Here is a 27,565-nt window from a genome sequence, read left to right on the forward strand (position 1 = left end):
AGCAGTGTGGGGGGGGGGTTTCTCCAATCCCATCCAGTGGGGTCAGCCCCCTCTCCATGGGAGGTGGGAGGGAGGCGGGGACTTGGGAGGGGAGCGGGAGTGACCAGCGGCTCCTCATGGCCACAGTGAGTTGGAGGAGCCCGTGGACACCCCCCAGCTGTGGGGGGTCTGGCTCCGTGCGCCAGGCCCAGGGTGGGAGTCGAGTCACAGAGTGGGTAAAGCTGTGTGACGGGCGCATTTGCAACAGGACAAGACTGGGGCGGGCTCTTTGTCAGATTCTTGCTTACGGAGTCCAAGTTTTTTCCTTTTTCTTTTGGTCATTTTAAACCGGTTTGCACAGAAGGCCATGGCACTTTCCTGGGTGAGTCTCTTTGTGCACGTGCTTCCGACCATGGGGAGGAGCTGTGGCTCGGGCCCAGACCCACGGCACTGGAAGGGCGGTTCGTTGTCTCCATGACTCTGGCCCCATCGCCCTTCTCCTGAGTGAGGAGCCTGCTCAGGTCATTCTGGATGCTCGTCAGGCCTGCAGCCTTGGAGGCTTCAGCTGTGGAAGTGGGGAGCGTGCTGCAAGGCCACAGCTCTGCCCAAGTGTGACTGGTCACAGTAGATGCACCCTTACGAGTGCGTCCCCCCTCTCCCCTGAGGATGGGTTTGGCAGCCTTCTTGGACATGCCCAGCCAGGACAGCCTGCTGCCCTCACTTACGAGAAGGACGCGTTCAGCAGAAGCGTCTCCAACCGGTCAGCTTCGCCTGCGCCTTGCACGCTCACAGCCCTCTGTGTGTCTGCTTTATGCTGATACTGGCAGCCACTTCTCTAGGACAGCATAGAGGGGACCCACGGATGAGGTGGCACACAGTCTGTGACCAGAACGCTGGGACTCTGTCTGAATGGCACCTTTACATTAGGCTTTTCCCATGTGCTTGTTCCTGTCTTACTGACCACCTGGTAGGCCAGGAAGGAAACGACACTGACGGTTCACGGTGTGTGGACCGCTAGCATGGCTCCCTGGTTTCAGGGCGCACTGCTGACTGGGAAGGGCCCCTTGTAGCCTTGCCGGCCCCTGGCTGCAGGCTGTGCCACGCTCCGGGGACTTCGCTGCAGCTCGCCCTGCCCTGATCCGATGTCGCTCCTCGTGGTGCTGGCTGGAGTCTGTGCCAGACCCAGACTGCCTGACTGTTGCAGACGGCCTGGACCCACGTGTCACGAAGAAAGCAGAAACTAGGGCGTGCCTTTAAGCCTAGGGTCTGCCCAAACCCACACCTGCAGGCCTCCTTTCCTCCTGTCTGGAGGGAGGGCATCTTTCTTCTCATCTCCCTCCCTCCCTCATCAGATATGCCTCTGTGTATCCCCCCACCCCACCCCCGTCACACACACCCTCTCCTTCCACCCATAGACCTCGAACATCTGGTTCGGACGTCTCCACCTGCGGCCTTCCTTCCTACCTTCCCCCCCGAGACACCACGCTTCCTCAAGACCGGAAGCTACTCGCTAAGTCTCTTTCCTTACCTCCACTCACTCTTACTTTAAAAAATTATATTCTGTGTCTTTCCATCCATTAAATCATCGCAGGCTCCCAGCAATTGCTACTGAGTGAGTCCAGTTATTATCCCAATTGTACAGCTGGGGAAAATGACGGCACTCTGGATGGCGTCCTTTGATGAGCAGATCTGAAGTGTCCTCACGATCTGTCCCTTTTTTCTTTTACGGTTCGTGCTTCCACATTGTGTGGAAGCAACGTCTGCCTCCCCCAAGGCCACCACGGTATTCTCTTACACTGCTTTCTTGAAGTTTTCTTTGTTTGACCTTCCACATTCAGATCTGCAGTCCGTGTACGACGTGATGTAGGAGCCAGGTTTCACTTGCTCCCATGTGTGACCAGGGGACCCAGTGCTGTTTACTGAAAATCCTACCTGTCACGTAAGCTCTGCAGCACCACCTCTGCCTTAAATCAGGTGTCCACTTCTGGACTTTCTAGTCCGCTCCGTGGGTCAGTTTACCTGTCATCGTGCCGGGAGCACCTGTCTTCATCTCTGTGACTTCATCATCAAAGTCTTGGTGTCAGGTGGAAGAAGTCCTCCCACCTTGTCCATCGCGGTTGTCCCGGCTCTCCTTGGCCCTCTGCATGCCCAGGCGCCTTCCAGCACTGAGCCGGTAGCGGTTCATCCGTTTCCACCGGGGTTTCGATGGGAACCGCAGAGCACCTGTGAACCAGTTTGTAAAGAGTCAACATCTTTCCATTATTTTGTTTTCTCATATTTCTATTTCTAACCATTTTCTTCAATTTCTCCCTCTGCGCGTACTTGTGTGTACGCACGTAAATACAAAACCACTATGTCGTTTTTTGTCATAGACATCTTTCTTCTGTGTCTTGTTAGGCTTAGTTCTAGGTGTTTGCTCTTTTTTGCTCATGTAAATTGTATAATTGCTTGAAATTTCTATTCTAATTGTTGCTGATATAGGTAAGTCTATGGATTTTTATCTCCTGTGAGTAGCTAAGTTTCCTGATTAACAACTGCCCTGTGGGTTCTTTGGGTTTCTGCAGTGCCCTCCCCAATGGTGGTGTCTGCGGAAACGAGAGTTTCGTTTCTTCCCTTGCTGCCTCGCGTCACATTTCTAGTCGCTTCCTCCTCCCAGCTTCAGAAAACTTACATTTATGGCTTATAGTCTCCATCTCTCGTTTACTAAAGATTATTTTTAAACTTTTAGAAATAATTCACACGGAAAGTTTTAAAACCAGGACTTCTTGTGTAGCCCTTACTCAGACTCATCACTTGGGAGCCTCTGCCACGTTTGATCGCTCACGCTCGCTCTCCTTTTTTGGCACGGAGAGTGAGTTGTTGGCGTCGTGCTGCCCGCCCTCTAACCACTCATTGTGCCTGTTTCCGGGCTCAGGGACGCGCTCCAGCCGCTGGCTCGTCAGCGCGCAATGGCCACAGCGCTGTTGTCTCATGCAGAGGTTCCAATCAGACTTTCCCGGGGACCCTAACAGCCTCCTTTCTATCGGGGTTTGGTCGGTTTTTTAGCTCCAGAGGCTGGTCCGGCATCAGGGACTGCATTTAATTTTTGTGTTTCTTTAGTCTCCTGGAATCTTGTAACGGTTTCTTAGTTTTTCTTTGCTTTTCATGATATAGTGGACATTTTTGAAGAGTATAGGTTATTTTTTTTAAAGAATAAACTTACTAAGGGTTTTAAAAATCCTCAGTGAGGTCTGAATTTTACATAATGCTTCTTTCGCATCTATTGAGGTTATCAGATGGTTTTTCTTCTTCACTCTCTCTTTTCTTTAACTTTTGGTAAAATTTCTGTTGTTGTGACACATACCACCAACAGATAATTGGACAAAACACACAGGGAAAGTGTAGGAATTTTGATGAAGCGAGTTTCTGCTTAGCGATTACAGGAGCCATCCTGGAAGTGTGCCCGCATTCCTGATGACCACTTCCTCCAGCCGGCCGCACCCAACCCTTATCATCACATCCTTAATTCCTCTCACTTTTAGCACCTAAATATCCACCTTCCAATAAGACTGGAATTTTGTGATTTCTGGGCTTGCAATGCGTGGAATCCCATGGCATATGTTACTCTGTGGTTTGGCCTGTAGCTGGAGTCGGTTCTCCCACTGCTCTGATACTCACCCACCTCTGCTGTGAGAGTCTCTCCCGTTTTCTCATGGCTGTGAACAGTTGTGTGCCCGGGTGCACACGGTAGGCATTTCTGTACATCCAGGAGGGAACGACAGCGTGGTGGGCGCACTAACTTTCTGCTTTAGTGACAGTGCCAGTTTCCCAAAGCAGGGGATCCGTGCACAGGCCCGCCTTTGCCCCACACTTTCTCTGCCAATTGGTGGTGTCGGCTTTAACAATTTTAGCCAGTCTGGCAGTGTGGTCATATGTGACACGATGTCGTTTTGTGATTTAAATTCACGTTTTCCTTCCCTAGGAGTTTTAACACCTTTCCCTAGGTTTGTTGGACATCTGTATCTCTTCTTCTTTTTCTTCCTCTTCCTCTTCCTCTTCCTCCTCTTCCTCTTCCTCTTCTTCCTCTTTTGTGAAGTGGCCATTTAAGTCTTTTGTCGGGGGTCTGGGGGAGGGATTGTTTATCTTTTTCCCATTAACCTGTAGAAACTCCTTGTCGAGTGCAGACTCTGAACCCGTGTCAGTTCTGTGGGCCCTTCCCCCCTCGTCCTGTGGCTGCTGCTGTAGCTCTCCCTGTGGTCCTTCAGGGACCCCAGCTGTGTTACATCTGCCCACGTTTCCCTTATCCTCAGTGCATCGTGAAGCCTCTTCAAAATGTCTTCCTCCACTCCGAGATCACAAACATATTCTTCCACATGGTTCTAAAGGCTTTTGTTAGTTTGGTTGGTCTTTCTTTTGCATTTAGACCTATAATCTACCTGATTTTAATTTTGGTTCATTGTGTGAAAGAGAGGTCCAGCTTCATTTTTCTGTCACGGTGCCACTTGTCAAAAACACATTCCTCCTCTAGCACTGGCTGTCATGACCCCATACCTGCTTGTGATGGCCTTTGTCCAGACCGCCCCCTCTTCCAGGGGCCTGTCTCCCCCTGAGCCAGCACCACACCATCTTGATTACTTTAGATTTGTCATAAGTCTCGACGTTTGATCGAGCAAGACTTCCCACCTTGTTTTTCTTCTTTGACATGCCTCGTTATTCTTGATCCTTTGCATTTCGGTATAAATTTCAAAATCAGCACATCAGACTCAGGCCAAAACAAGACAAAACAGATTCAGAACCATAAAACAAGACAAAACAAAACACTGCTCGGATTTCGATTGGGTTTCCATAGAGCACACAGGTCAATTTGGAGAGAATTGCCCTGTTTACAGTATTTAGGCTTCGTAAACATGGTATATATTCCTTTTATTTATGTTTCTTAAGGCCCCAATAAAATGTGATTATTTTCTCTGTGGAAGTTTTGTGCTTTTATGCTGGCGTATTGTAAAGGAATTTGGGGACGTCATATCATTTTATCCAGTTAAAGACTTAAAAAGATAACACCAGTGTCATCATACTCAATCAGAGGAGCAATAGAAGGCTCCAGAAGGGAGGCTGGTCCACCCGCCCCCTGCAGCTTTCCCTGGCTGTCTCAACAATGTCCTTTCACGGTCGGTTGTTCTGAATCACGAACCAAATAAGGTCCGCACATTGCATTACAGTTGATTTATCTCTGAAGTCTTTCTTTGTTTACGGTTTTTTCCTTTTGATCTTAAATCTCCTTAACTCCTTAACTCTTCATGGTTTTGAATTGATTATCCCTCTCATCTCCCCCCTACACCAATTATTTATTGAGGGGGCCGTTAGTCTTGTAGAATTTTCCACAGTCTGGATTCGGTGGTCGTGATTCTCATGGTGTCATTTAACATCTCTTTCTTTTCTGTATTTTTTGTAAACTGAAAATTACACTTGGATGCTTGATTAGCTTCTGTTTCGGATATTGTTTTTAAACAGTGCTTCATATGTTGCTCTGTGTACTTCCTCGAGACAGGTTCTTATTGCGCAGCGGACGCAGGTGCTGGGTGCTTTCATTGCAAAGTTCCTCACCGACCTTCCTTCTATATGAAATTCCTCACCGAGCCTCCTTTGATGGTGTTAGTGGTCACAAACGTTATTGCTGAGATCTGTTATTTCGTCGTGTGTTGGAAAATGGTAATTTTCTTTTTATTGTCCATAAAATCTGTAGCATGGCCCCGTTTTCCACCCTGTTATTGGTTATTGTTGCCGTTACTCTTCCCCCCCAGATCATTCTTACCAGAAGATGATCGACTTCATCAGTTATTCCAAAGCATCAGGTTTTGGCTCTGATGTTCTCTGTTGTGTGTATTTTCTAGTTCAACAATTTCTGCTCTAATCTGCATTTCCTTCCTTGGAGATTTTTTGGGGGGAATATAATTGCTGTTCTTTTTTTCTTTTTGTGAGGGATGCTTAACTCTTTATATTGTTGGCCTTTCTTTGATAACATCTGCATTTTACATTGTAACATTGCTATGAAGTACTCTGAGTACTTTAATATTATATTATCTTCAGCCTTAAGTTCTGATATATTTCATTACCTTTCAGTATAAAATATTATTACTGCCCATAATGATTTTTCCTTTAATCAATGAGTTGTTTAGAAGTGTGTTGTTTAATTTCCAAATGTTTGAGGATTTTCCAGGTCTTGTTGTGTTATTTGATTCTTAGTTTGTCTTTTTTGTCAGAGAACATACTTCGTATTATTTCTCTTTTAAAATTTGTTGAGATTTATTTTACGGCTCCATCTGCTGTTACTTGGTGAATGTTCCATGTGCATCCCAATGTTTTGGGGTAGAGTGTCTTATAAATACCAGTTGGGTCAAGCTGGTTGAAAACACTGTTCCCATCTTCTGTGCTCTTCCTGTGCTCTGTCGCTTTCCGAGAGGGATACTGGAGTCTGCGAGGACGACTGTGGATGCATCTATTTTTCTTTCAGTTCCAACCGTTTGTATTTTGTGTCTTTTGAAGCTCTGTTCTTGGGCACAGACACATGTGGCATGGTTCTGTTCCCTCAACTAAACTGCTGTCTTCATCACTGTGTCGTGTTACCCCCGGTCAGACTCCTTTTTCTGAATGAACCTTACGGTGTCTGATAGGGATATATACACTCCAGCGTGCTTTAATGTTTACGTGGTATATTTCTGCCTGTTTATTTTTAACCTATCTGTGTCTTACATTTAAAGTGTGATTATTGTAGGTAGTCGGGTTGTGGTTTTTTAAAAAATCCAATGTAACACTCTCTGCTTTTTAGTTCGAATGTTTAGACCGTTTGTTTAGACCAGAACGTTTACACTTGACATTGCGGTTAGTGTGGTTTGGTGTACGCCTCCCTTCCTGCTACTTGTTTTCTATTTGTCTCAACTCTTCTTGCTACTTTCCTGCCTTTTTAAGAAAAACGAATTTTTACAAATAATTCCAGTTGATCTTCACCGTTGGCTTTTTAGTTATACCTCTGCTAAAAAACCATTGCTGGTTGTTTAGGGATTCTAATATATTTCTTTAACTTACCACAGCACGCGCTCAGATACAGTCACACTGCTGTGCGTACCACGGGAGACGCTGCGTCAGAACTGTGAGCCCAGCACCCGGCACCCCGCACCCGTGTCCGCGCCCCGTCGTGCCTGCTGTTGCTTTCCTGCCCCTCACAACCAGCAGTACCTCGTTCCCACGTTTGCTGTACGTAGAGAGTCAGCTATCCTTCAAAGCAACTAAAATGGGAAAAATATTTTTGATCTTTGCCATTAATGTTACCATGTTTGTGCTTTTTATTTCTTTTTGCCTCAAGAACTTCCTTTAATAGTCCTCGTTAGTGCAAGGCTGCTGTCAGTGAATTCTCACAGCTTCTGTCTGTCTGAAAAAGTATGTAGTTCACTTTCATTTTTTTCTCTATTTGATAGACTTCGCTTTTGTAAGCATTTTTAGGCTTATAGAAAAACAGAGCAGAAAGTGCTGAGTTCCCGCCTTCCTTAACTGTCTAAGCATGTCCAGCTCTGCCAACGGGCCTGCGGCATGTTAACCACACTTGTTTCAAAGCCCTTGTCTGGTCTGCCGGACTCCTGGGCCCAATGTCCTCGCCCTGTCTTGTCTCTCTGAGGCCTGACTCCTGCATCCTCAGTCTCCTCCTCCTGGCTCGCCGCCTCCTACTTCTCCTCTGTCTTAAGAACCCTGTCACTGTTCATCATCATCACCGGTTTTCTGGCCCACGCGTGGACCTCACCTGGGAGCTCCTGCAGGGCAGGGCCAGGAGCTTTCTTGCCTCTGGACCTCAGGCTTCTTGTCCTGAGTCCAGAGCTAGCTGGGCTCAGCTCAGGCGTGTGACTGTGTGAGTGCGAGGGGGGAGGAGCAGACACAGGAAGAGTTACGTTTCCAGGGATGTCACCACGTAGAGCTGAGCCACCCTCCTTCTTCATATTTTAAAAATCCCATGAAAAGAACACTTCCTTGTTGGAATATTTGGCGATTTTAGGCATTAGACAGTAAGAGCCCCCACTCCTCACTACAGTCTCAGGAAATGCCTATGAACAGTTCAGTGTCTGTCCTTCCAGGTTTTCCCTAAATGAGTGTATGAGTATACGCATGTTTGTGTGTACATGTCCTGTACACATAAAGACAGTTTGTGTCAGGTCATGGGTTCGAACTATCTGTAAAATTCTACACCTTTTTTCATTTAATGAACCATGGGCATCTCAGTCAGCGCGTATCTACAGGCACCCTTAAAAATGGTTGTATAGAATGTCAGGGTATAAATACATCTTCACTTGATTCAGCTTCCTCTTTGGGTAGACATTTTGGTCACAATTCTTTGCTTCTGTAGTGATGCCGATGGCTGACACCTGCAAGGGCTACCACGTGCTGTGTCCGTGCCCTGAGCTTCTCCACGCGACCTCACGGCTTCTTCACCACCCTTTGCTCAGGCGCGTCTGCCGAGGTCTCTGCTGTCCTCGCACTAGCGTCACTGACAATGGGAGCTCTCAAGGCTGATGCTTCTGGCCGGTCGTCCACTCCGACTTCTCGGGTCCCTGGCACATAAAGAAGCCAGGTTTTCTGCAGTGTTGGTGCCAGAGTGCCAACTGGTTTGCATCTTTAGCTCCCTCCCATCAGAATTCACCAAGTGAATTTGTCCCTGCTCCCGGGCCTCTCTCCCTCTTTCCTCGCTCTCCTTAAGAGGGCAGACCCCTGTGACCGCTTGAGGCTGGATGCAGGTCTGTGTCCCCATTCAATGGCCCTAGAAGCAGATTGGGGATCTTAGTTGCTTGATTTCCCAGGGGAGGTGACATGAGTGTGGTCCACTGAAATGTAATCAGGGACTTTATAGTGTCTATTTCGACTTTCCCAAACCTCCCGGCTGCCAGATCTCGACCTTTCATCCCAGGGCTGGTCAGAGCCTCTCTGTGGACAGCTTGAGTTGATGGATTTCTTCCTGTAGCATGCTGGGCCGAAAACCTGCCTCTTTGAATCCCACACTTCTGATCTGCTTTTTCTAAAAACCCAGGTGGTTTTTTGACTTCAGCTAATTCTCTGGATGCATGGCCAGAACTGGGATGTGCTGCTCCCGGTGGCCCTGTAGTCACAGGAGTGGGCAGAGGCAGGCAACCAGGGGTCCCTTTCCAATGGCCAGCCCCTCTTCTCGCTCTCCGAGACCCCCGGGCCACCGTAAGCCTCTGCTGAGTGCCCTGGATGACCCTCATCAGTGTCTCTGTCTGAAACAGCTTTACGGAGGCACGTTTGTCATGCAAACTTACCCACTCACAGTGAGCAGTGAGACAGGCACCGCAGACCCGTCCGAGCATTCCCACCGCCTGTGTTTCCTCGCTTGCCCCCGTGCAGCGGCAGCGAGCGCCTCCCTCCCTCAGCACCAGTGGCCAGGCAACCACTGACCTGTTCTCTTTTTTAATGGTGAGGTTTTCAGAATTTCATATATATGAAGTGATGTGGTATGTACTCTTTTCTGTCTGGCTGCCACTTTTTTTTTTTTTTTACTTAGCAAAATGCATTTGAAATTTGCCTGTGGTTCATTCCTTTCTGTTGCCGAGTCGTATTCCATGGGCCGTATTGCCTGCGTTTTCTGTGTGTGCCCCCTATTGACGACCACCGGCAGTTGCCCACTTCGTGGCTGGTAAGAACAGGCTGATGGGAGCTTGTGTGCGTGAGTCTTTGTGGGGACGCACTGTTGCACTTCCTTCGGGTGAGTACCCAAGGGAGAGTTGTTGGGTTGGATAGTAAATGTATATTCAGCCTTTTGAGAAACTGTCGTATTGTTTTCTGGGCTCACGGACAGTGTCTGTGTGTTCCTATTACTTTATATCTTTTTTTGTCTTTGTGTTTTATGTCTTTAAACTTTATTTTTTAAAAAATTTAGATTTACAGAAGACCTACAGGGTAGAACAGAGGGTTCCCTTATAGCTTTTGCCCAGCGCCTCTAGCGGCAGCGACTTTGCCTCACGGGCACTTTGGCAGTGTCTGCAGGCGCTTTGGGTTGTCTCAACGATGGGGTGGGGGCAGCCGAGGGAGGCTGCTGGCACCCAGTGGTGGAGGTCCTTTTCCTTCCGTACTTAGTGGTCACTTAATTCCCTCCCACTGTCCTAGGGCCTGTCCTCTAGGCCTGAAGAATCAGTCAGAAAAGGAGACAAGGTTTTCCCTTGTACCTGGTGGTCAGTTTCCACCACCAGTGACCTCCAGACTAGAGGACCCAGTCCCGTCCCTGTAGGATGTTGACCCCCACTGGGACGATTGTCTCTGGATACTCCCCGACACGCTGTCCTCCCTCCAGACCGAGGGGCGGGCTTTCTGTCGCTCCCTGGTTCTGTCACTGGCTCGTAGCCCGCGCCCCGGCGATCAGTGTTGCCCACGTAACTGTTGAATTGTTTCTCGTCTCTGCAGTCAGATTATTGCCAGGGGGCTGCTCGAAACCTTCCAGGACTTCAGTATTGTCAGGGAAGACTTCTTCACGGTCCTGGGCATCGTGGTCAGATTGTCAGCAGATGCAGGTTTGTGCAAGGAGTGGGTGCTTTTCCTTTTGACGTTTCCAAGATGTGGCGTATAACCACTGATAGCAAACCTAGAAAACCTGTGTATTAATCACCAAATTGTAAGCAACGTCTAACCGTGAGTGGATTTTGTCATGAAGAATGGGTGTCTTGTTTGCCATCAAATTATCCTCATTTTTAGAAAGTGAGCATGACTGATGGGCATGGATGCTCTTGCCCCGGCAGTTACGCCTCTGTATTTCATGAGTTTTGCCGGACTGTTGGTTGCTAAGAAATACCAAATCTAAAGAAGTCCTTTGAACTAAGAACCAAGATGGTGGCGTAGGTAGACACACTGCGCCTCCTCGTACAACCAGAACTGACAGAAAATCCAACGGCAAGGAAGTCCGACACCAAGGAGATAAAAAAGAAACATACATCCAGTCCAGTAGGAGGGGTGGAGAGGACTCGCGTTGCCGTGGCGGGACCGAGACTGGCGGAGTGTGGGACAAACGGGGCAGGCAGTCTGACCACTAGCAGACCCTGCAGCCCTACATTCGTGCACAGATAAACCTGGACGAACGGCAGGGAGCGAAGCAGACCACGCAACCCAGGGCTCCAGCATGGGGAAATAAAGCCTCAAACCTCTGAGTGAAAACACTCGTGAGGGTTGGGGCGGCAGCAGGAGAAACTCCCAGCCTCACAGGAGAGGTCATTGGGGAGACCCACAGGGGCCTAGGGTGTGCACAAGCCCACCCACTCGGGAACCAGCACCAGAGGGGCCCAGTTTGATTGTGGGTAGTGGAGGGAGTGACTGAAATCCAGCAGAGTGGAGCGGGCGCCATTGCTCCCTCTCGGCCCCTCCCCCACATACAGCTGTCACAGCGCAGCAATCAGCGTTACCCCGCCCCGGGGAACACCTAAAGCTCCGCCCCTTTATGTAACAGGCGTGCCAAGACCAAAAAAAAGGGCCCAAATGACAGAACACTTCAGAGCTCCAGAAATAATTCAACTAAGCATCGAACAGATAGCCAGCCTATCAGATGCACAGTTCAAAACACTAGTAATCAAGAAGCTCACAGAATTGGTTGAATTTGGTCAAAAACTAGATGAAAAAATGAAGGCTATACTAAGAGAGACAAAGGAAAATGTACAGGGAACCAATAGTGAGGTGAAGGAAACTGGGACTCAAATCAACGTGGACCAGAAGGAAGAAAGAAACATCCAACCAGAAAAGAATGAAGAAACAAGAATTCGTAAAAATGAGGAGAGGCTTAGGAACCTCCAGGACATCTTTAAACATTCCAACATCTGAATTATAGGGGTGCCAGAAGGAGAAGAGGAAGAACAAAACATTGAAAACTTACTTGAACAAATAATGAAGGAGAACTTCCCTCATCTGGCAAAGGAAATAGACTTCCAGGAAGTCCAGGAAGCTCAGAGAGTCCCAAAGAAGCTGGACCCAAGGAGGAACACACCAAGGCACATCATAATTACATTACCTAAGATTAAAGAGAAGGAGAGTATCTTAGAAGCAGCAAGAGAAAAGGACACAGTTACCTACAAAGGAGTTCCCATAAGACTGTCAGCTGATTTCTCAAAAGAGACCTTACAGGCAAGAAGGGGCTGGAAAGAAGTATTCCAAGTCATGAAAGGCAAGGACCTACATCCAAGATTACTGTATCCAGCAAAGCTATAATTTAGAATGGAAGGGAAGATAAAGTACTTCTCAGATAAGGTCAAGTTAAAGGAGTTCATCATCACCAAGCCCTTATTATGTGAAATGTTAAAGGGATTTATCTAAGAAAAAGAAGATAAAAAATATGAACAGTAAGAATGACAGCAAACTCACAGTTATTAACAACCACACCTAAAACAACAAAAAAAAGCAAAGTAAGCAAACAACTAGAACAGGAACGGAACCACAGAAATGGAGCTCACATGGAGGGTTATCAACAGGGAAGTGGGAGGGGGAGGGGGGGGAAAGGTACAGAGAATAAGTAGCGTAGATGATAGGTGGAAAATAGACAGGGGGAGGGTAAGAATAGTGTAGGAAATGTAGAAGCCAAAGAACTTGTAAGTATGACCCATGGACATGAACTATAGGGGGGAATGTGGGAGGGAGGGGGTGGGCAGGATGGAGTGGAGTGAGGGGGGGGGAATGGGACAACTGTAATAGCATAATCAATAAATATATTAAAAAAATAAAGAAGTCCTTTGTATGAGAACAATCCAGTCATTAGTGTCCCTCCCCTATGATCTTGTTGTCTAATCTTGATTTTCCTTTCTCTTTCTACCTCTGTGATTGCTGCCCTGGAAGAAAAGCCCACTGCTGTAGAGGGGACACTGGGATGCTAATGCCCCCTCCCCTGCCCCTGCTATCCTCCCCTGGAAAGATGGGGAGATGAGTGGGTAGTGGGTTTGCAGGTACTGACAACACCCCCCTCCCTGTCCCCCGCCCTACATTTATAATGAGCAGCTTCAGAAAGTTTCAGAAATATTAGGCTTGCTTAAAATTTTGATCATTTTAACTGAAAATAGAAAAATAAGCCTTCCATATAGCTCCCATATTAGTTTAAAATATTCATCCAGCTATGACACAACACTTTTAAAAAGGCCCAAGTGGATGTTCTGCGTCCTTAAGTGGATTCTGTTTATAAATGAGTCACCATTTCCAGTGCTGAGGCAATTATATATTTGTGGTAAGCTTAATGCGGTATATTGGCGCTCGGGCCGCTCTTTTGTTTAATGCTTTGCCTTAGAAATAATTGGGATGCGTGGATTGTGGGGGAGTGCATTTATGAAAGAATTATTTATAATGTATACATTCTGGCTGGAGTTTAAATAAGCACAGCCCATAGGTCTGGCATATAAGCCGTTAGTTGTAATGGCTTTTGGACGCTGGCCCAGCGTGCAGGCTCCTTGCACCCCCCTCGATTTATATACGGCTCGTTATAATAGAGTTGTCATTCTCTCTTCTTTTTATGTTGCTATATTGCCTTATAGCTTATTAGCTTTTTAAGCCTGTCTGTAGCATAAATACTTAAAATGAGAAATGATTTTTAAATGGCATTTGTCTAATTTTTTGATGAATTATTTGAGGAAGAAAAGCTAGAAACGATCAGTATGTACTCTATAAGATGCTTGGTTTATTTTTATATAATTCTTTTTTTGTTGTTTCTTTATTGCTGCAGAGCCCACAGTGTGGACTGAGCTGATGGAACAGATTCCTCCTGTTGCTGTTTCTTTTTCCAGGAAAACAGATCAGATTTTCCAGTGCTGCTCTCTGAATACCTCATACCTATTGTAGTGAGGTACTCAGTGGACCCAAACACCCAGGTGTGTAAAGCTGTCGTCTTAGGTCTCCATAGCGGATTCTCTTTAGTCTCATCTAGCCGATCGGCGCGGTTTGGAAAACAGCTGCTTGGGGTTAGGTGACCCGGGCACGGAAGGTCTGGGTGCACCTGTCCCTCGGGTCACAGAGCAGGGAGCAGACAGCGCCCGTTCACAGTTTCCTGGGACGGCTCTTTATTTTTCTCCTCACTTTTTATCGTGGAAATTTCCGAACACGTATAGCAAGCAGCACAGAGAACATTAAAATGAGCGTTCCTGTTCTTTTCACCCAGCTTCAACTGTCATTAGCATTTGACCAGTCTTTTTTCATTTCTCTTACCAAGAAATCCAACTCAGACAAAAGCATTTCCCAGACACTGTCTCATTTCAACTGTGGATGCTCTAGTATTATACTCCAAGAAATGTAGACACTTTAAAAAAACGTAATGACCGTGCCATTTTCACAAGTGTAAAAATTATCAGTAGTTTCTTAATATCCTCTACTATCTAGTCTTTGTTCAAATCTTCCCAGTTTTCTCATAAATCTGGTTTTTGCAGATAGTCTGCTCAAGTCAGAAGACACACAGGATTCACACATTGTACTTGGTTACCATGTCTTTAAATCTCTTTTAATTGATGACGTTCCCCCTCCCTCTTTTCTCCTGCTGTTTATTTGTTGAGGAAGCTAGGTCATTAGTCCTATCGGATTCCCCAATTGGAGATCTGGCGGATCCTGTCTCCCTGGTGGTGTTTGAGATGTCCTTCCATTCTCAGTGCTTCTACAAACTGATGGAAACTGAGAGGCTCTCTCAGACTCAGCGTCTTGTATTGTACAGTGAGAATGTGTTCCGGCGCTGCATCAAACCCAGGAGCAAAGCACTGGGCGGTCACCGGGTGCAGGTTTTGCCGGCTTTCTCTGTTCTTTACGAAGTTGCCCATCAAGCCGGGGCAGTCGTGGGCGATCAATGCCCCGATCTGGGGTTTCATCCGAGGCTGCAAAGTTGTGATGCTCAAATCTGGCCCTTTCCTCTTTTCAGAGCCAGGATTATTCTATAAAGAACTTCCCCCTCGGCTCCTTGGTAACCCTAAAAATCTGTTTGTCCATGGACAACAGGATAAGGGCTTTATTTTTTACCTTTTATGTACCAGTTTCTAGAATAATTAGTTGGTGTCCCAATAATGTACCAAGGTTACCAATTAGGTTTTAACAATTTGTTTATTTTGAGTATTGTTAGGAACCTGTGAATTCCAGCCCATTAGGCATTTTCGCCCATTGGGTCCTTCTTTCTGATGACCAGATGGCCCCAGCTTTGCCCAGCAGGAGGGAACCCTGTAAGTTGGCTCCGGAATCTGCTTGATGGGACCCGGTCGACTTCTGTAGCTCACCTCCACCTGCAGATGGCCCTTTCTCCAAGGAGCCTGGGTGCCGAAAAGGGAAATGGTGATCGGATGCCAGGGTATGGGGACTGGGGGTGCTCATTGCTCCGAGGTTAGTCATTGCTTCTAGTGACAGTGCAGTTGATTTTCTTAAAAAAATGAAAATTCCTCCTGGGGCTATATTGATATGTCCAGCTCAAATGTAGGATTATAGGGCTTGTACTTACTTGATTTTATATATATATATATATATGTATGTATAATATTGTAATATGCATATGTATGTGTAATATATAGTTTTTTTACATAGTGCAAGTCTTGCTTCCTAATGATATTAACGTGTGTGTGTGTGTGTGTGTGTGTGTATCCAAAAGGAAGACGCCAGTGCTGTCGCTCACTGTCACTGTGCGGTGGAATTACCGAGTGCTGTCTAAGACTGTTTTGTTGTCTGTAGGCTCTCTGCTTCCAGAGACGCCTCCTCACGTGGCCATTGCTGCGGTTTCAAGTCCCACGCATTAACCCTTCTCCTTGCAGATAAGCTAACAACTTGATGTGCATTTAGGCTCATTTGTTTTCATTTATTTTTATTTGTAGAAATTGCTTTAGCTTTTACATTTTGATTTAATTTAGACTTATAATTACTTAAAATGTTTTTACATGATTGAACAGGGAAAGCTGTTAAGCAGAGTGAGCACATGCAGAGAAAACTGACTGCAGCCTGCCCTGCCCTCTGCCTCTCCCTCCCCTGTAGATGCTGCAGGCGTGCCTGCTAAGCCATTAGTAGGTCTTGCTGTAGTCTTACCTTCAGCCAGGCACGCACACCCGCAGTTCTAAGCAGACACACACACGTCCTTGCCTTCCACCCCACCTGTTCCTCTCAGATGCAAGGTGGCTACTGTGCCCGCTGTTCTGTCCCTTGCTTTTCCCACTGTCTAGGGTGTCCTAGGAAGGTCTATAGCAGTCACGGCTGCCTAGTGCTCCACAGGCCGTCTGCACCATGGTTCATGGATAGACATTTGGGTTATCTCAATTTGCCACTTTGAAATTGTTGCAACAAATAGCCTGGCATCATTTCTATCTGGATTAGTTTATTTTGGAGGTGGATTTCCCCAAAGGTTAAACGTATTTGTAATTTTTTATTATATGCCAAGTTTTAATCATTGTTATTTTCAAGAAATTCTATAGTTTGGGCTCGTACTTCTCCCTTGGTCCAGGTATTTCTAAGAGAGTGAGCGCTCACCTCTAACTGTTGGGCAGGTGACAGGGTGCAGCACGGTTTTCGAAGGAGGAAGAGTCTTCTTACTTCTGCTCCCCTCACGTCAGCTCTTGGATTAGCTTTGCATTTGCTTCTCTAGGTGCTTATACTTTCTCTGCACAGGTCTAATCATAATCCAGTGGTGTCTTCCACGCATTCCCTTCTTCAGACAGGCCTGAGTGCCTGCTAGGAGCAGGCACAGTGCTCCATGCTGGCGACAGAGATGAGGACAGATCCTCTGCCCCAGAAAGCTCATCTCCGTGCCCTAGACATTGTACTTCATAATCTTTACCTTTTTGATTCTGTCAAAATGCGTAGATTGCTCTCAGCTTTTTTGTGCCGTGGCGGCAGCGAGCATCGTGAGGGGTGCAGCTTCATCCTTCTGTTTCCTTTCCTTTTCCTCTAAATACATTCTCGGAAGTGACATTATACAGGGTCAGGGGATTCGACACTTCCTTGAGCTTCATCACATGCCATTGCAGGCTGCTGGGCTCCAGGAGGGTGGCGAGGACCTGTAGGTTGACCCCAGGCTCTAGCCCGGGGCCTGACTCTCAGCTTGTGTTTGCTGAAGGCTGGTCTCGGGCTGGGAGCAGCCGCCCCACCACCCCACACTCCCAGCACCCCGGGATCCCGGTCGCTCTTTCTCCGTTGTCTCTGCCTTTCCTCTAAGTCCCAGAGATGGACTTCCTCTCTCCCCACAGCTCGCCCTCCTCCCTCCTCACCTGCCATCCACCCTGTGCCTCCCTGCCCCAGAGGCCTCTGGTCCCTGACTCCCCTGTCCCCTGCCTTTACTCCTCTTCGTCCTCAGCTGCTCTCTCTGTCCCCCCAGCCTCCCAGGCCCGAGCCCACTGTCACCCTCCATTGTTTGTCCTTTTCACAGCACTTCTGCCACCTGGCTGCGCCTACCCACCCCTACCCGCCAGCCTCCTCCAGCCCTGGGTGCTGAGCAAGGCGGGGCGTCCCCTCCTGCACTGATTGGTGCCATTGCAGATTTATGGGCCCCCTTCACTGCTGGACTTGCAGCGTTGCCTGGCAGTCCTTGTCCTTGTCCCTCGGCAGCTGCTTTTCACATTATCCTCGGCAGCTCTCTCAGACCTTTGCCACTTTCATCACGCCTCCGCCTCGCCCTGCCTCGCCGCGCACAGATGGCCTTGCCTTTTACCTCCCTGAGAAAACAGAGGCCTTCAGGCTTCATCCCCGACGCAGTGAGTGGGCCACCACTGGACTCCTCTGGGTCTGCAGAGCCCCAGCCCCCCAGTCCTGGGAACCTTTCCTGCTCGCCGTGCCTGCCTCCAGTGAAACCCCCACCCTGTCTCCTTTGTGCCATGATAAGGACGTGAGCCTGTGGGAGCACCCCCTCTTCTCCGTCCCTGTCATCTCTACACACCAAAGTGGGGTGAAGTCACCCAACCTTCTTCAGACTGTTCAGTGCCCTCGGGCACAGCCCACACTCCTCACAAGCTGCCTGCCCGAGGGTCCCTGATGAGTTAGCTTCTTACTTCAGCAGACACCCATTGGTTTGCACTTGGGAGTGGGCACTCCAGGTCCCGCCCAGCTTCTGATCTCAGGCCAGTTTGCCCCTCTATTTACCACCAGGTACTGTTCATGGCCATTGAACATGCAGCCACTCATGAAAGGTATGAAATCAACAAAATTGGGCATGTCATTTATATTATTACTGTGAAGGCTGCTGCTTAACAGCTGCCATTCGGAGCTCTCCCTGGGACACACCACGCATGCCCCCGGGTGAGCCAAGTTGTCTTGTTTACTCTCCCGGACCTCCCCGTGGAGCATGGCCACCCTCGTTAACTCACTGTGGTCTTAGAGGCACAGTGGAGTGTGGTTGTGCGTGCTGGGGAGCAGAGGCTGGAGAAGGGGCCCAGGAGGCCAGGGCGGCCTCAGCAGGCCCGTCTGCTGTGCGCCTTAGGCTTGCCCTGGCTCCGCTGGGCGTAGCACTGGGCACTTCCTCTCTGGCTCCAGACTCTGAGCCCGGACCGAACGGCCGCAGTCTTGCTTGTCTCAGGGACCCAGCACAGGGTCTGGTGCCTAGTCGGTATTTTCGGGAAAGATTCCTGGAACCGAATCAGCTGTCGTGACCTGCTGGCCTTGTGTCTCGGGAACGGACGTCCCGTCCTCATCTTGGGTCTGATGTCTTCATTTCCCTCTTTGCTTCCATCTTGTCTCATAATCTTGCTTATTTTTCCGGTCCCTCTCATTGGTGTTTCCCTTTCGATTATAACCATGCCTAAGTTTCCCCCTCCTTTTCTTCCCCTGGCCTTGACCCTGAACACACTGCCAGTCCTTTCTCTACTGCAAGCTCCTTGAGTGAGGAGCCACCGCAGCGCCAACCCCTGCACGGCCCCAGTGGAGGCTCAGCTTGCTGCACTGCAACCCTGGCCGGGGCTCAGCTCACGGCTCTGCAGGATGCTCCCGGAAGCCGCAGACTCAACGAATCCATTGTAATTCCAATGCTTTTGTTTTTTTCAAAAGTAGTTTCATTTTCTAAAATATCATGAAATATTTGAATCACACAAGAGGATTCTGTAATAAACACCCATATACCCACTGCTCTTTTTTGACAAGTGTTAACATTTTGCTATTTCTCTTCCTCCCTTTCCCTTTATAGGTTACAGACACGGTGAAAACTGCTCTTGCCCCCCATTCCCACTCTTCTCCCTCCAGCCCCTTTTGAGCGGGGTGCGTCCCTTCCCACCCAGGGCTTTCTAGGCACACCGCTTGTGTAAGTGGCCTTGGGTGAGACGGAGCCCTGTCTGGGGTGCTGTAGGCCTCACCTCAGTGCCGTCACGCTCTCCGTCCATCCTGCTGCTTGTTCTTACCCCTCCGTTCCGCAGCTCTGTCCACGGGGGTTCGGGAAGCTCCTGGTCATTTCTTTGAACTGCTTTATGGTATTATTGCATGTTATATTTCCCCACAATTTATCTCTCTCTCCAGGACTTCTTCCTTCCCTTGGCTTGCTCCCTTTGTACGGGTTGTCACTGCTAAGTACTTCTGAGTTTTCGAAGACTCCTTTCTGGGATGCCTGCCAGGCATTTCTCGCAGCCCTACCCCGACAGCAGGGCAGAAGGGCGACCACTTCAGAGGGCAGAGACTGTTCTCTGCTCCTCCTGGACAGGGCTGCCCTGACTCTCCCCTCCTTGGCTTCCAGCACAGTGGCCTCTGTAACGATCCCGGCCAGCACTCGGGGGCAGGAGGGGGTGCGCTGTGCCCAGCCCTGCTCTGAGCCCTCCCATCTGTTAGGTCCCTTGCGCACAGCCAACCCCGCACCGTAGATGCTGCTGCTGGCCACTCCAGCAGAGGCACAGCCCGGCGCTCTGGGGGGAAGCCTCATGCCCTGATGGCCCAGCTCATAATTGTTGAGCGCAGACTGGGGCACAGCATTTGTACCACTGTAGTGTGGGCTCTCGGGTGCCCTCCCTGCTCGACCCTTCCCTGTGCCTGCGTCTTCCCCAGTTTCCATCACTAGCCCTGGTCCTCACCCACCCTCCAGAGTGCTGCCTGGTCTTTTTCTCATAGTGCCAGGATCCCCTCGGTCTCAGCTGCTTCCACAGTCCCAGGGAGACCCACCTGCGGTGACCACCTGACTGCTGTCCCTCACCCACGTCCCTGGGGCGTGAGTCCTGACCTCCAACTCCACAGCCTCTGGACAGCTCTCCCTGGAGACCGCTGCAGCACCCAGAGCTCAGGACTCCAGCCCCCGCACCTTTCTCCTTCCCTCGGTCTTGCTTCTTCCCTCTTCTCCAATTCGGTCACTGGTGGCCTGAGGTGAGGACCTCCCGAGCCATCTTTGGTTTTCTGACATCATCTTCGGTGACGCACCCAGCTCTCTTCAGCCATGTCTCGCCCGCCCGCCCTCTCCTTCCTGGCTCCCACCCCGGAGCTGTGCCCAGGTCAGAGTTGGGTACATCTCTGCCTGGGAGCCCTTCACCTGCTCCCTCAGCTTTCAGAGCCCCTCAAGGTGTCTCAGCTGTTGCCCTCGCTAAGGCCAAGCCTGCTCTCGTCATTCCTCCGCCAGCCGTGGGGTTCCCCTAGGCACTGGAGTAATCACCACTCTGACCTCCACTGGGGCTTTAGCCTGCCCTTTCACCCGGGCGCCTCCTTGCTGTCATGGGGGGTGTCCCCTGATCTCCAGAGCTCCTCTCTGCGCTGCTGAGTGTGCTGCTCTCGCCGCTTTCTTTGCTTGGTGGGTGAGTGTCCCAGGCAGCCAGAATGCAACACCATGGGCTGGATGGCTTAAAACGATAGACATTTCTTTTGTCCGCTCTGGAGACCTGAGTCTAAAATCAAGGGGTCCTGTGGGTCGCGCTCGCTGTGGAGGCTCCGGGGAGGATCCTTCCTGTCTTGTCCATTTTCTGGTGGCTGCGTCACTCCCATCTCCACCTACATCTTCACACGGCCTTCTTCCCTCTTCTTTCTCCTCTGCTTGCCTTTCCCTCTTAGGGACCCCTGTGACTTTAGGGCCCACCCAGCTAATCCTGGAAGATCTCAAGGTCCTGAAGTTAACCACATCTGCAAAGACCCTTTCTCCAAATAAGGTCACATTCAGAGATTCCAAGGATTTGACGTGGACACATGCTTTGGGGGCCACCCTTCACCCCTGGCGGGCTTTGAACTGCCCTTGACATCTGGCTCCATGTCCACTTGGGGCTCCGCCTTGCTGTTGGGGCATCTTCCCAGCTGCCATCTGGCCTTGCCAGCTGTCACTGGGGTCCTGTTGCGCAGTGAAGTGGCCGGCAGGTCTGACACCTCTGCTCTGTGCCCCTGTCATGTCCTCTGCTCCTGGCATGGGCCAGACATGCACTGCGGGCTTGGGGGCTTTCCCCGCCTCTAGCTGGCCATGGTGGCAGCCCCGGGCACCGAGTCCAGGCGACACTGCCTTTTCTCCGCTCGCCTCCCCCGCCAGGATTGCTGCGGTTGCTGCCTCGCCAACCTGTCCGCTTCCTCCCATTGTTGCCTCCCGTTTCCTTGGAAAGCAGTGCCGGGACAGCCTCTGGAATACTGTTTCCATGCTGTCGCCTGTTCAGAAAGTTTCTCAAGAGCTGGCTGTCCTCCAGCCAGCCCTCCCCTGCTCTCCCGACTCTCCACCCCGGCTCCCAGCACCGACCTCCAGCCGCGCTGTTGGCTCTGCGGGGCATGTTTCAGGACTGGCTGTCATTGGTGATCTCCTGTGCTTTCATTTCCCCCAGGTGTCGTCTCTCCAGCATCCCAGGTTCCCTTCCAGCTCTTGCACTCGCTCACCCATGCCGACTGTGGAGAACAGTGTCCCACCTCCCTCTTTCTCCACACCAGGTCCTTGTTTCCTGTGACCCACGTGTAGGGCTGGCCTCTGGGCCCCTGCCCGTGCCTCCCGCTGCAGCTGATCTGATTCACGCCACGTGTGCTGTGCCAGGGTTTTACGACTCGATGGGAGGGTGGTCCCTTTGCCTGCGGGCAGGGCAGTACACTCCCTGTCTTCTACCTGCTGCCAGGTCCTGACGGTGCAGTGGAGGACAGAGGGCAAGCCCAACGTGGCACCCAGCCTCCAGGTCCACCTGCAGTGGGGAAGACAGATGGCAGTGTGCCATCACACAGAAAACTATCTACGTGTGTGTGCCTGTGTGCTTGCGTGTGTGCACATGTGCACGTGTGTGTGCATCTGTGTGAGTAGATACCTGGGACGTGCATAGTGAGAGAAAAGCGCAGGAGGCTGTTAGGGTGCAGGTGGGCCTGCCGATGGGTTCAGGGGGAGGGACCAGGACCGCAGGGAAGGGGAGGCGGGGTGGCTAGGCATTCTGCAGGGGGTGGGGGGTGATCTGGGTGCCGAGAGCATGGCGGCTGCTCCGTGCTTCACTGTTTGCCCTTTCGTCTTCCAGGTGAGGAAATCAAGTCAGGACGCGCTCTTGATTCTCCTGGAGCAGGGCCTGGTTTTCCAGCACAACACTGAACACCAACTGTGCCCCATCCTGCCAGCGCTGTCTGCCCTGGACAGTGATGGCGAATATAAAGCAGAAGCCATGAGCGTAAGTCTGGGGAATGACAGCCCCACGCCTTGGTGGGCTGTCCCCTGACTGGGTGTGGGTGTGACTTGAAACGTAGCGGGTGTCCGCTGCGGTCAGCACTGCTCTCGTAAATAAGGTGGCTGGTGGTCTGGCCTCGCGCAGAGAAAGTTTACAGTTCAGAGCTGAGCTTGTTTGGCAGGGTCTCTCCCGTGTCACCAATCGCTTTAAGAAGGCAAAGCATGGGGCCCAAGTGATTTGGGCTTCGTCTTCTGCTGGGCAAGATGCCGAGATGTGTAGGTGAACCCTTGAACCTGCCTGGGTCATGGACCTCGTTCCCCAAAGTAAGCCACCCAGTGTGACGTGGGGGATGACTTCAGTGGCACTAGGATGACGAAAATCTGTAGACGTGTGCGCGCTGTTGATTATGACAAGACTGAGGTGGGCCCGTCAGCAAGTAAGAAAGCAGCACTCTGAGGGAGGCGGGTGTGGCCACAGCGTTTGCCGCAGTTCGGAAACGCCGTGTTCGGGTGTCTGTGCCGGCGTCAGTTAAAGGTGCACAGTGAGAGGAATGGTCTAAATGCTAAATGTCTTCTGCTGTGAACAGCCGATTTGGTGGTGTCTTTGGGTGTGTAAGACTCTGCACACGGTGACGTCACTGTGTCACCCGGAGCTCTCTGCTTGCTTCTGGGGCCCTGCTCACACACTGGCCGTCACGGTTGCCCCGAGACCAGGACTCCCCAGCCCGTCCTTGGGCCTGCTGCTCTGTGGCCAGAGGGAAGGCCACCCAGGGCCACCTTGTTAGTGGCGCCCCCACTGCTACGCACTGACCCAGGCAGGAAGCGCTGCCCCACATGGGCTTTCCCTCGGCGCTCCAGCAGGAAGAAGCTCCAGCAGGACCCTTCCAGCAGGTGGGCGGCATCCCAGCCGATGGGTGAGTCGTGGCCTCGGCCGTGCGCACGGCGAGTGTAGAAGAGAGCTGCTCTGCTGCGGAAACCAGCGACGTCAGAGAAAGGGGCTCCTCTCTTTCTCAACGTGTAGAAACGCTACATGCCATGCTGCCAAAAAATTGCGTTACAGCATCAGAACATTTGGCACTTATTCTTCATTTGTGTGAAAGTTTTCCTCAGCTATGAGCTAGAGGTCTGGCTTTTTAAACTTAATTTAATATTTTCCATTTCCCATATGTTTATGAGATGAATCAGGCTGAAGAATAATTGATTATTAGAATTCATATTCTCCAGGGTTCTCTTATAAATTTCAAGTTTCTCTCTTAAGAAATTAAATTTATCGTGTGAAACAAACCTGGATAATATCATCTAGTTGGGGTATTTGGCAGCTGAGCAGTGAACTTTGCCAACTTGATCTTTTTTGTTTGAAAGTTGGTTAGGCGAGTTTCCAAGGTTACGACTGACAACCAAATATCTTATCCCTTAAGACTGATAAACCATGAAAAATAATGCTAAAGGCATTTTTGCATGATTTTTATTTTGTTTGGTTTCCAGCCACTCCATTCTTGTCAGCAATATTATTCTTCTTCTGGGTTTTTTTGTATGTGTGTGTGGTAAAAATATTTGGAAAATACAGCAAGCCTTCAAAAAGCTATCTCCACAAATCACTTGCAGAACAAATTAGTTCACATAAATTGTATTTTTCATTCCAACCAAGTTGCTGATACCATCATTTGAATGTGTAAGCTTTCAGGTGTGGCTGCAGAGAACAACAACGGCCTTGAACTCCCTCCTGCCCCCTGCAAGCTGGCACACTTGTGCTCTGGGGTCTGTCTGGAGGGGCCGTGCTTGGCTCTCCGTGCAGACCCGAAGAAAGCAGGCCTGGGCTCTGGCCTGGCCCACACCCGCTTTGGTCACATTCAGAAGCGGTTCTGTCTTCCTTCTCCGGAGCCTCGAGGCCCAGGGTGGGCACCCAGAGTGGTGGAGCACATTTGCACACTGCTTCTTTGTAACAGGAAAAGACTCGATTGAAAACAAAGTGTGTCCAGTCTTCGGGCATTTGGGTGAAGGGTAGACTTCGTTCTTCAAGGAAGAGATGGCCACGTGTGACTCACAGGGCCCCCCGAGGAGGGCGGGGCTCTCGTGTGTGAGGGGGAGCGCCCGGGGCTGCCCTGCCACACTGCACGCTGTGGAGGCTGCTGCACCCGTGTGTGCCTGCACACACTCTCAGGGTGGCGCCGTTCCCACAGGAGTGCTTCTCGCTCCCAGGAAGGTCAGGTCTCCTTTGCATGTGCGTGTGTCCACCCATTGGACTTTTCGAAGTCACAGCCCGCAGGTTCTGATGCCAGCACCCCTCGTGCACACGAGGCCAGGAGAATCAGAGACATCCAGAAAGCAGAGACACGCCCCGCGCATTCCTGAGTTGACTTGTGGGGTGCAAATTGCAGGTGGGTTTCTCCCACGTGCACACCTTCTCTTTGGTGAAGGCTTTCCAGCTATGCTGGCACTCGGCACTGACGCCCTCGTTCATGTGTTCGGAAGGCTGGGTCACCTCTGTCTGCTCTCATCTAGCAACTGGATTGTGCACTTCATTTGTTTCTTTATTTCTCCTTCCAAAGGGTGTGCTACTTAAACACGGTGTCTTTCTGCCATCCGCACCCAGCACAGCGCCTGGCCCAGAGTCAACTAAATAAATGTTACTTGTTGAGTGGATGGATTGGGAGAAGCTGGAAGCGCCGTAGCCTGTGATTACATCTCGACAGCAGAAACAGGCCACTGGAGACCAATTATAATTCCTTGTGCTTGCAAGAAGGCCATTAGCATTCTGAGATTATAACTAATTGTCAGAAGCCTATTTTTCTCTCCCAACACGTTTTCACATTAAGGCTCCCTCACTCTTCGTTGCCGTCCCTATTTTTGAGCTCACTTTTATTTGTGCGTTTGCTCAAGAAGAATGTGGTGGTCCGTGCTGCAGAGAGTAGTTGGCTCCCAGCAACTGAGTGGAGCTCGTCCCTCTGTGCACGTGGTTCTCAGGGCCACAGGCACATTGTTTCTTGTCCCTTGGCATGCTGACTTTTCGTGATTCGGGGTTTGTTGTATACAGGTGGTAATGAGGTCTTGCGGGCGTGGCAGGTGAGCCCGCTACCCTGGCTGCAGCAGCCCGGCGTCCACATTGACTGTGGCTGCCACTCTGTGGCATTCTGCCGCGCGTCAGGTCAGGACCCAGTCTCCACCTCGCTCGTGTCTCGAGGACAGCTTCCCCTGTGCCACTTCCCCTCCTGTCTGCGGTGTGCAGACCCCAAATCCGTTGACCAGTGGGCAGGCTGCCACCCGGGGCCTCTTCTGCTGTAAGAGGGCAGCCAGGAGAGCAGACTTCAGACACAGGAAGCCCTCCCTCCCCCTCTACTCCTTCCTTCCTTCCCCTTCTTTTTCTTTTTCTTGGGGGAGTGGGAGAGTTCTTAAAAATTGGGGGTGGACTTTTCCTTTTGTTTTGATTTCCAATTTGTAGAGAAGTTGCAGTAATGAGCTCCTGCACACTCTTCATTCGGCTTCTCCGTAGTCTCTGTGTTGGGCACCATTTGTTTATTGTGCTCTCTCTCTTTGCACACGTGCACATGTGCACCCACAGCACACACCCACGGGGATGTACACACACACGTGTCACGTTCTTCTGAGCCATTGAGAGTACGGTGGAGACGTTGTGCCCTTTTACTCCTACATACGCACTTTAGTGCACATTCCTTAAACACTGCGGATTCTCTCCTAAGTAGCCACAGTTCGTTGACCAAAACCAGGGCCATCCATGTCCAAATGTTGTCATTTGTCCAGGACCCAGTCCAGGACCCCGCAGGGCACTGAGCTGTCACATTTCTTTGTCCTCCTTTAATGTGGACCAGATCTTGGGTCTGTCTTTGAATTTCGTCACCGTAACAAGTGGGACGAGTGCAGGCCATTCCTTTGGCAGAATGGCTCCCAGGTGAGCTTGGGCAATATGCCCACTAGGCCCTTCAGGCCCGGCGTTTGTGGCAGAATGTCATGGAAGTGTCTGCACATCTCATGTAGGGGGGCCGAGACTTCAGCTGCCCTGGTATTGGTGATGTAAGTGCCCTGCTACCCCGGTCACTTAGCACACAGAGGTGGTATCCGCCACGCTTCTCCACGTGCTGCTTTCCAAACCCGCCAGAGGCAGTGAGGAGAGCGCTTCTGAAGCCACACTCGTCTCCATCAGCTTTCTGAGGATGCTGGTCGGCACTCTCCCGTGAAGGGCGCTCCCTCCCCATCGTTCGCTGGCATTTCATTGGGGGTCCTCACATCTGCATTCAAGAGGACTGTTGCCGGCAATTTTCTGTTCCTCTTCTGTTTTTGTCAGGTTTTAGAGTCAGGGTTATTGTGGCCTCAAAAATTGAGTTGGGAAGTATTCTGTATTCTTCTATTTTCTGAAAGATATTGTTTAAGATTGGTGTTATTTTTCCCCTTAAACATGTGTTAGAATTCATGGGTAAAAACCTGTGGTCCTCGGGTTTTCTTTGTTTTTGAGATGGTTTTGATAACAGACTCAGTTCGCTGATAACAGATGGGGCTCTGGAGACTCCTTATTCCCTCTGCGCTGTGGGTGAGCTGTGTGTCTTGGGGAGCGTATCGATGTTATCTGAGTTGTTAAGTGTGCTGGGATAAGTTGTTTACAATATTCCCTCACCTCTCTAATGCCTGTAAGATCTGTGGTATTATGTCTTTCATTTATGTATCGATAATTTTTTTTCTCTCTTGATCAGTCTTGCTGTCAGTTTTATTAATATCTTCAAAGAACCACTTCTTGGCTTTGTCAGTTTCTTTATTGCTCATTTACTTTTCAGTTGACTTCTACTGTTTAGTATTGCCTTCCTTCTAATTCCTTGAGTTCAGTTGAGTTACCTGCATTTTTCTAGCTTCTTGAGAAGGAAACAGTATTTTAGAGCCTACCTTTTCCACTTTAAGCACATAAGGCTACACACTTAATGTTTATATCTCTGTGCTGTACTGACCCTTTAACTGAGACGCGACTTTCTGAAGCTCTCAGATAGCGACGTGTGTGCGGTAGCTGGCTGTGATGTCGCTGTCACCGCTGGGCGCCCTCGTGTGTGTGTGTGTGTGTGTGTGTGTGTGTACTCTTTTGCTCAC

At 50.0% G+C, this 27,565-nt stretch overlaps 1 pseudogene; it reads left to right on the forward strand.

The window, feature by feature from the left end:
* The first annotated feature begins 645 nt into the window (after nt 1–645).
* Nucleotides 646–27,565, forward strand: part of LOC112303878 (serine/threonine-protein phosphatase 4 regulatory subunit 1-like) — a 51,089-nt pseudogene continuing 24,169 nt past the window's right edge.

Source organism: Desmodus rotundus, chromosome 6 (assembly GCF_022682495.2).
Source record: "Desmodus rotundus isolate HL8 chromosome 6, HLdesRot8A.1, whole genome shotgun sequence".
Lineage (NCBI taxonomy): Eukaryota > Metazoa > Chordata > Mammalia > Chiroptera > Phyllostomidae > Desmodus > Desmodus rotundus.